General features: G+C 35.4%; 1 protein-coding gene and 1 pseudogene across 2 annotated transcripts in view; one reads left to right on the forward strand and one right to left on the reverse strand.

Moving 5' to 3' along the window:
* The window catches only part of BAZ2B (bromodomain adjacent to zinc finger domain 2B), a 294,178-nt gene that overhangs the window by 67,583 nt on the left and 213,018 nt on the right, over nucleotides 1-13,577 (forward strand). The window contains exons 1-2 of one of the 2 annotated variants that reach the window (XM_077883357.1): nucleotides 2,216-2,236; nucleotides 3,985-4,027. The gene's annotated coding sequence lies outside the window, so the exon portion shown is untranslated. Of the gene's footprint in view, nucleotides 1-2,215; nucleotides 2,237-3,984; nucleotides 4,028-13,577 lie in introns of those variants that run through there. The other variant, XM_077883356.1, reaches the window with a different exon arrangement.
* LOC144304750 (small ribosomal subunit protein eS1 pseudogene) overlaps nucleotides 11,470-13,577 on the reverse strand; it is a 48,679-nt pseudogene continuing 46,571 nt past the window's right edge.

Consider the following 13,577-nt stretch of genomic DNA (forward strand, 5'->3'; position numbering starts at 1 on the left):
CCATGTATCTTAGGATACATTAAGGATGATACAATAAATCTTTTTTTTTTCCCCACCAGACATAAACTTGAAAGTTATTCAAAGATAAAATAATTCCTTTCTAAATTTGGAGCGATTTTTCTAAAATGAACATACCATACCCAACACAGTTGAGGGTTTTTTTCCCCACTTCTAAAAAAAATAGAGAAAAACATTTTTGATATTTAGGAGAATCATTTACAGTTCGATCCTGGTGTGCTGTCAGAATTGTTTAATTCTAATATGGTAGTCACTCTCTACCAGTGGCTATTTAAATCTAAATTAAAAATAATTAAAATTAATTAACGTTTAAAAGTCAGTTGCTTAATCATAGTAACCATATTAAAATTGCTTAATAGCAACATTTGGCTGTGAGTTGGATAGTGGACGGCTGATACTGAGCATTTCAATCATTGCAGAAAGTTACATTGCCTGACACTGGATAAAGTATTCCATTGGTGGTAGATTATGTTTTTACCAGTTTCCTCAGTAGTTTTCTAATATTTACAAGTATATTCTTCTTCCCTCCTAAAAAAAAATATTGCTGATTAGGGCCTGTGATTTTTTCTTTTTTTTTTTCTTTTTTTTTGTTTTTTTTATTTATTTTTTTATTTTTTTATTTTTTTTAACTTTTATTTATTTATGATAGTCACAGAGAGAGAGAGAGAGAGAGAGAGGCAGAGACACAGGCAGAGGGAGAAGCAGGCTCCATGCACCGGGAGCCCGATGTGGGATTCGATCCTGGGTCTCCAGGATCGCGCCCTGGGCCAAAGGCAGGCGCCAAACCGCTGCGCCACCCAGGGATCCCTTTTTTTTTTTTTTTTTAAGATTGGCAGAGACACACAAGGAGCGAGACACACAAGGATCCCAAGACCTTGGGATCACACCCTGAGCCAAAGGTAGACACTCAACCACTGAGCTACTCAAGCCTCCTGATTTTTTTTTTCTATTGAATAATTTACCTAATTAAAAATATTAATGGTCAGGATTTGAAATAGCTAGATGAGGGTAGAAGCATGTTTAGAATTTTAAGAAGTCTTTATTAAACCTTAAAAATGTATACCAAAATATATGTAGTTGTGAATCTTTAAAAAGAGAGTGGTAGAAACAGGCTTCCTATGTCTGCAGTCCAAGACTGCCAACACTGAAACGGCCTAGAAGTAGCATGTGATTTGTAAGATTATTTTTTCTTTTCTTTTCTTTTTTTTTAAGATTTATGTATTTATTTTAGACTGAGAGAGTGAGCATGGGGGGAAGCCACAGAGGGAGAGGGAGAGAGAAATTTCAGTAGACTTTACTCCTGTCACAGGGCTCAATCCCATCATACTGAGACCACAATTTGAGCTGAAACCAAGAGTTAGATATTCAACCCACAGCAGGTGTTTCTGTGAGATTATTTTTCATGTGTAATAGAAATAGATTTATTAAATAATAAAAATATTTTTATTGTATAGCCACACTTCGAAAAGAACAAACACAGCAAAAACATTAAACTGATACATAAATGAATGATTAAATATTTAATGACTATTATTTTAATACATTTTTTTATTTTTTTATTTTTTATTTTTTTAAAGATTTTTTTTATTTATTCATGAGAGACACAGAGAGAGAGAGAGAGGGAGGCAGAGACACAGGCAGAGGGAGAAGCAGGCTCCATGCAGGGAGCCTGATGTGGGACTCGATCCCGGGTCTCCAGAATCGTGTCCTGGACTGAAGGCGGCGCTAAACCGCTGAGCCACCGGGACTGCCCTAAATACATTTTAGAGGTAAACAGCATATACTTCTATATTCAGATTGAGGTGAGAAAAATTAGATATTCTGTTCATTTATTCTTCTGAATCTTTTCAATAAACTGGGTAGGGATAGATAACCTTTCTCTGCGTGTGTTGAGACTTCTGTGGTGTCGTCAGGTGAGGGTTAAGACTTGAGTATGTTAAAATCAATTACATAAAGATTTTTGGGGTGCCTGGGTGGCTTAGTCAGTTAAGGATTTGCTTTCTGCTCAGGTCATGATCCCAGAGTCATGGGATCTAGCCCTGCGTCAGGCTCCCTCCCTGCTTTGCAGAGAGAGCCTGCCTCTCCTTCCCCCTTTGCTACTCCCTCTGCTTGTGCTCTCAATCTCTCTCTGTCAAGTATATAAATCAAATCTTTTTTTTTTTTTTTTTAAAGCCTAGCTTTCTGTTTTGGGGCAGAAGAAGAGGAAAAATAAAGATAGGTAAATGTTAATTACTGAAAGATTTCTTATATAATTGTATATCTTGACCTATCCCACAATTTAACACTGGTAGGTGTTCTCTAAGTATAAATATGGTGGAGATTTTCCCTGTGCATATTTACTGAAATGGTGACTTGTAGAGAAATAGCACATAACCAATATATTAGTTGAATTGTGTTTTCATAAAATGTGATATTGCTTTTTATATATGTAATTTGAATACGTTTCCTAGTTTCAAGATGATTTTAAAGAATTACCTTTCCTTGTAAAAGCCACTTAGGATTTTTATGCGAAGCTTTAAGATTTATCTGGCTTTATCTAGTGTCATTTGAATTTTATATATATTTTTTTCTTGCATTTGCAAGTACCCAGTGAACCATGTGTAAAAATTGTTACATGATGAAGGAATGCCTTTGCTACTTTTATGCTATTAGCTTTAGAGCTTTAAATATAGTATGCAGTTTTAACTATATAGTCTTAATTACCTTGTATTTTTTCCAAAAAATAAATAAAAAATAAAACATTTTTTATTCAGTCACAAGTATTGTTTGAATGTAACTATCTTAATAACTTTTAGAACTCTGAATTACAGAGTTTTATACAATGTATGATTGCTTCTTTCATAAGGCTTTTTTGTATTGACATTTTATCATCATGAGATTGTGTGTGTGTTTGTTTGTTTAAAGTAGGGTCCACACCCAATGTGGGGCTTGGACTCACAACCATGAAATTAAGAGTCATATGCTCTACTAACTGAGCCAGTCTGGTGCCCCACAAGACTGTTGATTGCCTTAAGTTGAGAGCATAATGCTCTTGAAGGCAGGTCTTTGGATACAGAGGGTAATATGTTGGCAGAATGGAATGGATGGAAGGTGTGAGATAAGAAAGGAATCAGGGAAAACTCAGGTCTCTGTCCTCGGACAAGTCATGCATCTCTCTAGCATCTATTTTCCATGAGTGTATAATAAGAAATATCTCTTTCCCGCTACTTTGAAAGAATTGTTGATGAAATAATATACAAAGGCCCTTTATGAATATTAAAACATCATAACATTGTGTTTTTTTTAACACGAAACATTTAAAAATTTACCTTAAATCATGCCTCATTAATTGAGAAATATCAAAAAGCTTAGATTTTACAGGGTTAAGAACTCTAAGCTCTCTATAGTTCAGGAAATAGTTTAACTTAAATAACTTCCCTTAGGTTTATAGTGTATACCTCCTTCCAAATGACATTTTCCTTCTGTATAGTTTTGTCACTTCTCATAAGTATGAGCATGAGGCCATTTCTCCTATTAATTGATAATAAATTGATAATATAGTCATAGGACGAACTGCTAATCTGATCGTAGAGAAAAAGTTATCTATAAATAGTACCTGTCTCTCTTGTATATAGTGTATTTAAGATACTGTGATTCTCTTCTTAGTATTTGAAAGCAAATACTTGAAAACAAATAAAAAGCAACACAAATGTCCTATGGTTTATTTACTAATATGTTAACCCTGGGGTGTTACTGATTATAAACAAAACATAATCTATCATGCTATAATAAATAATGACCTATAAACAAACTGCAAGTGTTATATATTTGTATCATACCAATTGTACTTTTCCTGACATATTTAGATTCATTTAAATATGACTTATGGCATTAAGAAAGACAAAAATGCTAAACAAACGCTTTAGCTTCTAAATGACTTACTCAAATATGATTCAGCTGAATGCTATTTCTGTTTTCCTATTGCAGATTTCTCAACAGTGATGTCACAAGATTGACCACATTGATCACAGTAAGACCAAAATAATTAATCTTTTAAGGATGTTTTATTTTTCTCCAGAAAGAGAATTGTATTGGGAAATATTTATAATTTTAAATTATTATTTCAACAGTCAATTGAATATTTACACTTTCAATGAACACTTCACACTTCTAGTTATTTAAATACTAAAAATATTGCTTTAAATGATTTAAAAACATTTAAAATGAAAATTACTTTTAAGGGGCACCAGGGTGGCTCAGTGGTTGTGCATTTGCCTTTGGCTCAGGTCGTGATCCCAGAGTCCCAGGATCTAGTTCCGCATCGGGCTGCCCGCAGAGAGCCTAGCCTACTTCTCTCTCTGCCTATGTCTCTGATTCTCTCTCTGTCTCTCATGAATAAATAAATGAAATCTTTTAAAAAATTACTTTTAATAACTGAAATTATATGCTTAATTATACTAATATATTTCAATATGAATCATAATCTGAACATCATGTTTCTGAAGTTTTTGTTTTTACTAAAAAATGATAGAACATTTAAGGTGACTCCATATTAGGTAAAAATTGACAAAAATAAAATTACTTGAGAGACTGTAATCACTTAATAAGGAAAGACTGTGAAAACAGCCTTGAAAGGACTCTTAAGCTTGCTTAAATTTTTCATTGATATTTAAATTATTTATAGAGAGTCTTCCAAATATGGAGAGTTGCTGAAAAGAGAATTCTAAAAAGTAACTAATACTTTTCCTCTTTAATTTTAAAGTGTTCATACTACTATATATAAGGAAATACATTTTTTTTGCTTGTTTTAAAGATTTTATTTATTTATTAATGAGAGAGAGAGAGAGAGAGAGAGGCAGAGAGAGACCTGCCTTTGGCTCAGAGTGTGATCTGGCAAACTCTGAGGGAGAAGAGGCAAAGGGAGAAGCAGGCTCCATGCAGGGAGCCTGACATGGGACTCCATTCCGGGACTTCAGGATCACGCTCTGGACTGAAGGCAGGCCCTAAACTGCTGAGCCACCCAGGCATCCCATGAAATACATTTCTTAAAGAAAAACCTTTATCCAAGGCCAGTAATAATCAGAAATGTAAACTCACATGTAGATAATCTTTGTATTTATGTTTTAACATTTTTTGGGAAAACTGGTTTATTTTTTTAAGTTGTAACATTTTTCAGAGTCCAGAGAGTACTTCTATTGTATTTTTAAAAGCTTTGTCATCATTGAGTATACAGATGTGAAGATGTTTATGGCATATTCATTCATTTTCCTAAGGGATCACTTTCGCTGTCTCTAATATGCAGCTCTTTGCTTGTTTGTTTTTTTCTTAATCAGAACTTTATTACCCTAACTGAATAGTTTACAACAAAATATTAACATTTCTGTAGTAATCTTCTGTTTAGCATCAGGTGTTTTACAATTAAGGAGATTAACATTAGCATTGGATGAAAAAGATTTTTAATTTGAAAATGCTAACTCTCACTGTACATGTTTAGGGTAATATTAAGAGAATATGTAATTGCAATTGTTCTCAATTTAAGAATTTCAGGAAGAGAGGTAGTGACCAATATTATCTGACATTAAATAAGTTAAAGAATAAGAAGTATTCATTTGAGATGTTTCTAAGTGACTGATAATAGACCATTACTTTGTAAAATATTGGGCTGTGAGGACTTCTCCAGCCCCTTGAGTTAAGAAAAGAGGGTAGACATCAACACTGATTCTGGTTGAGGGAACTGTGCAGAGAATATTTCAAGTGTTGACCATAGGGCAGAAATGAAATGAGGCCAGGGAAGGCTGATATGTTCAGAGAAAATGGAGAGGTTAAGAGACTAATCAGAAGTAGATAAGCTGATGAAATGAGATTATAAAGTAATAGATAAAAGAGTAGAATATTGTGGCTGGGTGAGAGGGGGATATTATAGATTATTTCAGAGCCAAAGTTGTAATGAGTTTTTGTATATTATATAATATACATCTTATTTTTTTCCCCCAGAAATTTTTAGAACACAGGAGAAATTCAATTTTTCCCATGTTATAATCCACAGAAATGTTCTGATCTTCTAATTGATCTCTCATCATCCTGGTCATCATTAATTCCCTTAAAGTCTGTATGTTCTCAGTTTAATCTTATTAAAGCATTGCTCTCTTTCACTTCTCTACTTGAAGATGTTTAGTGATGTACCATTTCCACCAAGGTCAAATCTAGATATTCTAACTTGGTATTCAAGCTCCCTCCTCAATTTGGCTATAAAACATTTCCCAGACAAATATTCTATCATTCAAGAAGAATCCTACACTTTACCCTATGTGGACTATATACTCTATGTTAAATATTCATTTTGGCTCTATGTTGAATACTCATTTTGGCTCCATACTTATCTTCATGTCATTCCCTTTCCCTAGACAATTCTTTTTTTAAAAAAATATTTTATTTATTTATTCATGAGAGACAGAGAGAGGCAGAGACACAGGCAGAGGAAGAAGCAGGGTCCATGCAGGGAGCCGGATGTGGGACTCGATCCCCGGTCTCCAGGATCACAGTCTGAGCCAAAGGCAGGCGCTACACTGCTGAGCCACCTGGGCTGCCGTCTCTTTTTTTTTTTTTTTTTTTTAAGATTTTATTTTTAATCAGTCTCTGTGACCAACATGGGACTTGAACTCACAACCTTGAGATGAAGAGTTAAATGCTCTACGAGCTAAACCAGCCAGATGCCCCTCTCTAAAATATCCTTTTTCCATTTCAGGCTTTTAGTTTTTTCTGATGAACTCAGACTTCTCTAATACCTTGTCTACAGATAATCATTTCTTTGAGACCTTCCTAGTCATCCTAATTGAAAGTAATTCTCAGGACACCTGGGTGGCTGAGTGGTTGAACACCTGCCTTCAGCCTGGGGCATGATCCTGGAGTCCCGGGATCGAGTCCCACATCGGGCTCCCTGCATGGAGCCTGCTTCTCCCTCTGCCTGTGTCTCTGCCTCTCTCTCTCTCTCTCTTTCTCTCTCTGTGTCTCTCATGAATAAATAAATAAAATCCAGAAAAAATAATAAAAAAAAAGAAAGTAATTCTCCCTAGTAATTTGGTAATGCTTAATTTTTTATTATTACTGTGTTACTGATAATATATATTCTCTTTTATATATTTTAATACATATTTTCCAACTGTGCTCAGCAAATGAGTATTCAGCCAGTGTTTGCTGGTAATCGTAAATACTCCAGAAGGAGCTAAATTAGTTAGCATCTTTAGTTTTCCTACATTAAAATTGAAATAAGGATATTAATGCACGAATATCCAGAATTGAACATAGGAAGCAGGGAAGATGGGAAAGAATGTAGGTTTTAGAACCAGAGAGGGTTTGGGGCACCTGGGTAGCTCAGTCAGCCATCTGACTCTTGATTTTGGTTCAGGTCATGATCTCAGGGTCATGAGATCCGGCCTGGCATCAGGCTCCATGCTCAGTGAGGAGTCTGCTTCAGATTCCTTTTCTCTCTCTCTCTCTCCCCCTCTCCTCCTCACTCTCTCTAAAATAAATAAAAATCAATCAATCAATCAATCTTAAAAAAAAAAGAAAAACTAGAGAGAGTTCAAGTATTGATGCCACTAAGTATGTGACCTTCCACAAGTCACCCTCTTTGTGCCTCAGTATCTTCACCTGTAAAATGATGTATTACATACGCTTCAAAGGATTGCTATGCAAGATTTACAAATAATGTTTATTAATTTCTTCCCTCTTACTTAACTTTACATATGGCTCCTTTACACATACATGAAGGGTCATGAAATCAGCTGTAAAGACTTAACATCCAAATTTACCTTACATATTGTGGCCCTTTTGTTTGTAAGTTTCAATAAATGAATTTATATTCTCTATGATACATTTATTTATGATAACTTAATTGACATATGAATTCCAGCAAGTAGACGTGATTAGATCTTTTGATATGATATGCTTTTATTTAGGGAAAGAGTCAGGCCTTACTAGAACATTAACATCTTAAAAGGCCAGAATGAACTTTTGAATGGTTCAGGTTGTGCTACATTCCCCCTTATACAACAGATGAGAAAACCATGGTCAAGAGAGTTTGAAGGGAGGTAATAATGCGTAATGGCTAAGAACATGAACTGAGGTCAGAAAAACAGTTGTTTAAGTTTGTGCTCTGGTACTTATATAGCTCTTGTGATCTTGAGTCAATCACATAGTCTAAGATCCATTTTTTTCCTCTCTAAAGCAGAGATAATATATGTCTAGGAGTGTTGTGAATATTAAGTGATATCATGCTTATAAAGCATAGCCCAGAGGCTGATACATATTAAATTCTTTTGACCCCTAGTCGTATCATCACCTGTAAAGTTACTTTTCTGAAGTCATGTAGTGTGAGATCTTGGCCTAACCCTGATTTTGTTTTATTCTACCAGATTTTATTTTATTTATTTATTTTTTTAATTTTTTATTTATTTATGATAGTCACACAGAGAGAGAGAGAGAGAGGCAGAGACACAGGCAGAAGGAGAAGCAGGCTCCATGCACTGGGAGCCCGACATGGGATTCGATCCCGGGTCTCCAGGATCGCTCCCTGGGCCAAAGGCAGGTGCCAAACCGCTGCGCCACCCAGGGTTCCCCTCTACCAGATTTTAATATTGTTTTGTGATCACATTTACTTTTTTAAAAAAATATTTTATGTATGTATTTGAAAAACAAAGCTCACACACAAAATGGGGAGGCAGAGGCAGAGGGGGAAGCAGATTCTTGACCTTGGGATCATGACCTGAGCTGTAGGCAGACACTTAACCGACTGAGCCACCAAGGCACCCCTGATCACATCTACTTGACTAAAAATCTCTAAACAGCATTTATAGGAGGTATAATAAAATAACTCATAGATTTTTTTCCTTCTCAAATCTTTCCAGATTCTCTTCTTTGAGAGTATTCATGCAATTTCACTTACATGCAGTTTTGTTAATATGTAATTTCATTAATATATTAGCTATATTTTTAAATATTCTGATTTAACCTTTTACTACATATTTTAATAATCTGTGACAAAGTAAATTAAATGGCCTTTTCTGGTTTTGTTTTGTTTTAGTTTTGTTTTTTGTTTTTAACGAGAGAGAAAGAGCACTCACACCTGTGTGTGAGCAGGGTAGGCGGGCAGAGGGAGATGGAAAGAGAGTCTTAAGCAGACTCTGCACCCCAGTATGGAGCCTGATATGGGCCCATCTTATGACACTGAGATCAGGACTTGAACTGAAATCAAGAATTGGATGCTTAACCAACTGAGCCACCCAGGTGCCCTAAGCCTTTTCCATTTTTTATTAATATTCCTTTTTTCCCTTTGTAATTTTATTATAAGTATTACTTAAATTTTGTAGAGACTAATCTCCACCAACAGAAATATTTCACTTAAAAATTTAAATTTGGAAGGAACTATTATACAGTTTTACAATGTACACACTACTAGAAATATTGGTGTAGATAGCAAAAATGTCAGTTACCTACTACAGATAAGATATAACCAAGTGTCATAGTGACTGGTAGTTGTTCCCTAATGTTGGTTGTCCCCCTCTACTCATCTTTTCCCAGCATTTCAATACCTGGAATGAGAATATTTCCCAGCTTCCCTTGCATCTAGATGTGGTCATAGGACTAAGGTTTGGCCAAAGATAAATAAGCAAAAGTACTCTGTACAACTTGTAGAAAGTAGTCTTAAAGGAAGGGTTGCATTCCCTCTTTTTTCTCCCTTCCTACTTGATGATTGAAATATGGACATGGTAATTGGAAATAAGTGGAAATCCCAAACCAGGAATGGACAATGCAAAAAGAGAGAAAGTCTCTAACATCTTCAGATGTTACCCTGTCCATGTCTATACTGGTGTCTCCATCTGAACTTCCTTGACATGACAGGGATAGACTTATTTTTTGTAAGCCACTGGTTTCAGGTTTTCTGTCACTCATGGCTAAAACTAATCCTGACACACTAAAATAACTTGACAAAGAAAGTTTATTACATTGTTAAAATGTCTTTGGTTTGTTTATATTTCATTTATTTTTATTGAACTCTGCTGTCACTTTTTATAGCTTAGATTTTAGGAGAAAAATAGAAAAGGGACTAATTCACTGTGTTTAGGGGAGGAGACTAAGGAAAGCTTTACAGAGAAGGATGACATCTGGGCTAGATTTTTTTTAAAGATTTTATTTTTTTTTTTTTAAGATTTTATGTATTTATTCATGAGAGACACAGAGAGAGAGGCAGAGACATAGACAGCGGGAGAAGCAGGCTCCCTGCAGGGACCCTGGGATCATGACTGAGCCAAAGGCAGATGCTCAACCACCAAGCCACCCAAGTTGGGCTAGATTTCTGAGGTATGAAATAGAAGAAAACACTAATACTGAAAGATATATGCACTCCTTTGTGTGAAATATATATGCAGCATTATTTACAATAGCCAAAATATGGAAGCAACCTAAGCATCCATCAATAGATGAATGGTAGGGAAACTGTGGTAAATATATGTGTATGTATGTACACACACACACACACACACACACAGGAATATTATGTACCCATAAAAATAATGAGGTAATACCATTTGTGACAATATGGATGGAACTAGAGTGTAATGCTAAGTTGAAATAAGTCAGGCTGCGAAAGATAAATACCATATGATTTCACTCATGTGTAAAACACTCCTGTCAAAAAATAAAACATGAATAAACAAAGAAAAAGCAGAATCAAACCTATAAATACAGAGAACAAACTGACGGTTGCCAGAGGGGAGGAAGGTGGAGGAATAGGCAAAATGTGTGAAGAGAGTGGGAAATACACACTTCCAGTTATGGAATGAATAAGTCACAGGAATAAAAGGCACAGCATAAGGAATGTAGCCAAATGATGTTATGATAGTGTTGTATGGTGACAGACGGTAGCTATACTTGTGGTGAGCATAACATAATGTATAAACTTGTTGAATCACTATGTTGTACACCTGAAACTAATGTAATATTTTGTGTCAGCTATGCTCAAATAACATTTTTTTTTAAAGGAAGAGAATCCAGAAAGAGGAAATGGGTTTTATGGATTTGGAAAAAATGTATGTGAGGGACATGCAAATATTTTGATCTAATACTGTTGAAATATAAAAGTTGAGAAAGTAAATGAACCTAAAGTTTAGATTTTGTAGGAGTTTACATATCAAGAATTTGGTAAGTGCTAAATACCTAGCAAAGAGTTCTTTTAATATTTTATTTTTTTCTTCATTTTTACTTTTATTTTTTCAAGGTTTTTCTATTAAATGTTGAGAAAGGAAGAACAAAACTAACATTTATTTATTCACTGTTTTTTAAGATGATAGGTGTTTTCTATTTGAGCCTTTATTATTACAGTTACAGATGACTAAACAGACTCAGAAAGATCAAGTGTCTTTCCCAGTGTTTTTTTTTTTTAAGTTTCCTTTTATTAACCATCTATAACACTTCCATCCAGATCACTACAGCTTAAAATAGATCACTACCCTTTTGCAGCTATTTAGTAGCCAAGAGCAACGGATAAGATCCATACAACAGTTCTGAAAAGTTCTCACTGTCAATTCAGAACATCTGCTTCACTGAGTCTGATAATTTAAAAAGAATGATAAGAAATTAAACATCACAAATATGTTTTTATTTGTCACCATTAAATGTCTGAATTTTAAACAGATTCTTGGACTGGTGGTTCATATCCATCAGCTCGTTCAACTTTAGAACCGGTCTCATCCCCCGTAGCTTTTCCAGAACTACTACCTTCACCATGAAGCTCCATGAGTTTTTCCAATTCAGACTTGGACTTCTTCAGCATTTTTACTTTTCTAACAAAAACATCATGGAGTGGATAAATAGACTGACAAGCTTTTTCTATATCTTTTCTGATGCTGTCTGGAATCAATTTATTTGACCACTTCTTTCAAGTCATTTGTCTGCACCTCTCGGGTCATGATTTCCATCATCTTTTTCCGAATTTGGTGGACCTGTTGGTGCTGAGCATAAGAGGTCTTCCGAATCTGATTATTGCGTTTTTTAGTAAAACCAACACAAAATAGACGAAGCAAATAACCATCAGTAGTCTTTACATCAACATGAGCTTCAATCATGGTCTGCCATTTTTTGATCATGGAGCACATTTTGTCACGGGTAAGATCCATGCCATGGAAATTAGGCAGGCAGTTTTTGCCCTGCACATCCTCAGTGATTAGCTTGAATTTCCTAAAGGCAACTTCATCATTCTGCAGATCAGCAAGGCTAACTTCAAAAACGCAACCCTTGAGACCATCAGACGCAATTTTGGTTCCTTGAGTTCCTGTGACTAGTGTTTTTCCAACATTTCTTATATTGAACATAGCTGGCGCTTTCACATCATACCAATCTTTCTTAGAAAATGGATCAACCACTTTCTTCTTGGCTCTCTTTTTCCGCCTTTCGTAAGGCGCTTGTTCTTGCCGACCGCCAAGGCGCTGCTCTGGGAGCCCTTTCCCAGTGTTTTCTATTGATAGTTAAATGATTATTTGTAAAGTGCAGAAATCAGCCATTTCCAGAAGTCTGCTACATATTAACTGACCTTTATTTTTCTGCCTTTTGTTAATACCAAAAGCATGGGACACCTGGGTGGCTCAGTTGGTTAAGCATCTGCCTTTGGCGCAGGTCATGATGATCCCAGAGTCCTGGGATCTTCCTGCTTCTCCCTCTCCCTCTGCCTGCTGTTCCCCCAGCTTGTGCACTTGTATGCTCTCTCTGTCAAATAAAGAAAATCTTAAAAAAAAAAATAGCCAAAGCAGATGTGTATATTTGGATAAAAGATCCTTCTCTGCTTAGTGCATCTCCAGCAAAAGTTACATCATTATACCATTAATGGAGCTAAAAGCAAGCATGGTGTTTTCCATGTGACTGCAGATATAAATGGTATTGTGCTGCAGAGACCCAACTAAACTTCCTTGAACAAATGGAAGTGTACGATGTTACACATTTAGTTTAAAACTTAATTCTTACTTGAAAATTTTAAATGAGCTGTTTAATAAATTTGCCTGAAAAAAAGCAAAAGACAATAACTTTTTTTAAAGATTTTATTTATTTATTCATGACAGACATAGAAAGAGAGAGAGAGAGAGAGAGAGAGATCGGCAGAGACACAAGCAGAGGGAGAAGCAGGCTTCATGCAGGGAGCCCGACATGGGACTCGATCCCAGGTCTCCAGGATCATGCCCTGGGCCGAAGGCAGTGTTAAACTGCTGGGCCACTGGGGCTGCCTGCAAAAGACACTAACTTAACATAGTCTAGAAATAATTATAGAAGCATGAGAGAATATAAAAGAAAAAAGTTTTCTACTTTGGTTTGGTGTTTTTTTGCTGTAATCAGTAGTGAGTCTAGCACCTAGACTAGATAAATGTTTTCTGAATTAAAGTGACTTGAAATTTTATTTTGTTAGTACATCATTCTCTTCTCTCACAATTTCTAGAACACCAGTGCAGACTTGTAAATGTTGTAGTCAAGGAAAATATAAAATACAAATATAATCTGCAAAAACTGGTTCAGAGGTAAGAATAAAGTTGTTATAG

The sequence above is a fragment of the Canis aureus genome, chromosome 34 (genome assembly GCF_053574225.1).
Source record: "Canis aureus isolate CA01 chromosome 34, VMU_Caureus_v.1.0, whole genome shotgun sequence".
Lineage (NCBI taxonomy): Eukaryota > Metazoa > Chordata > Mammalia > Carnivora > Canidae > Canis > Canis aureus.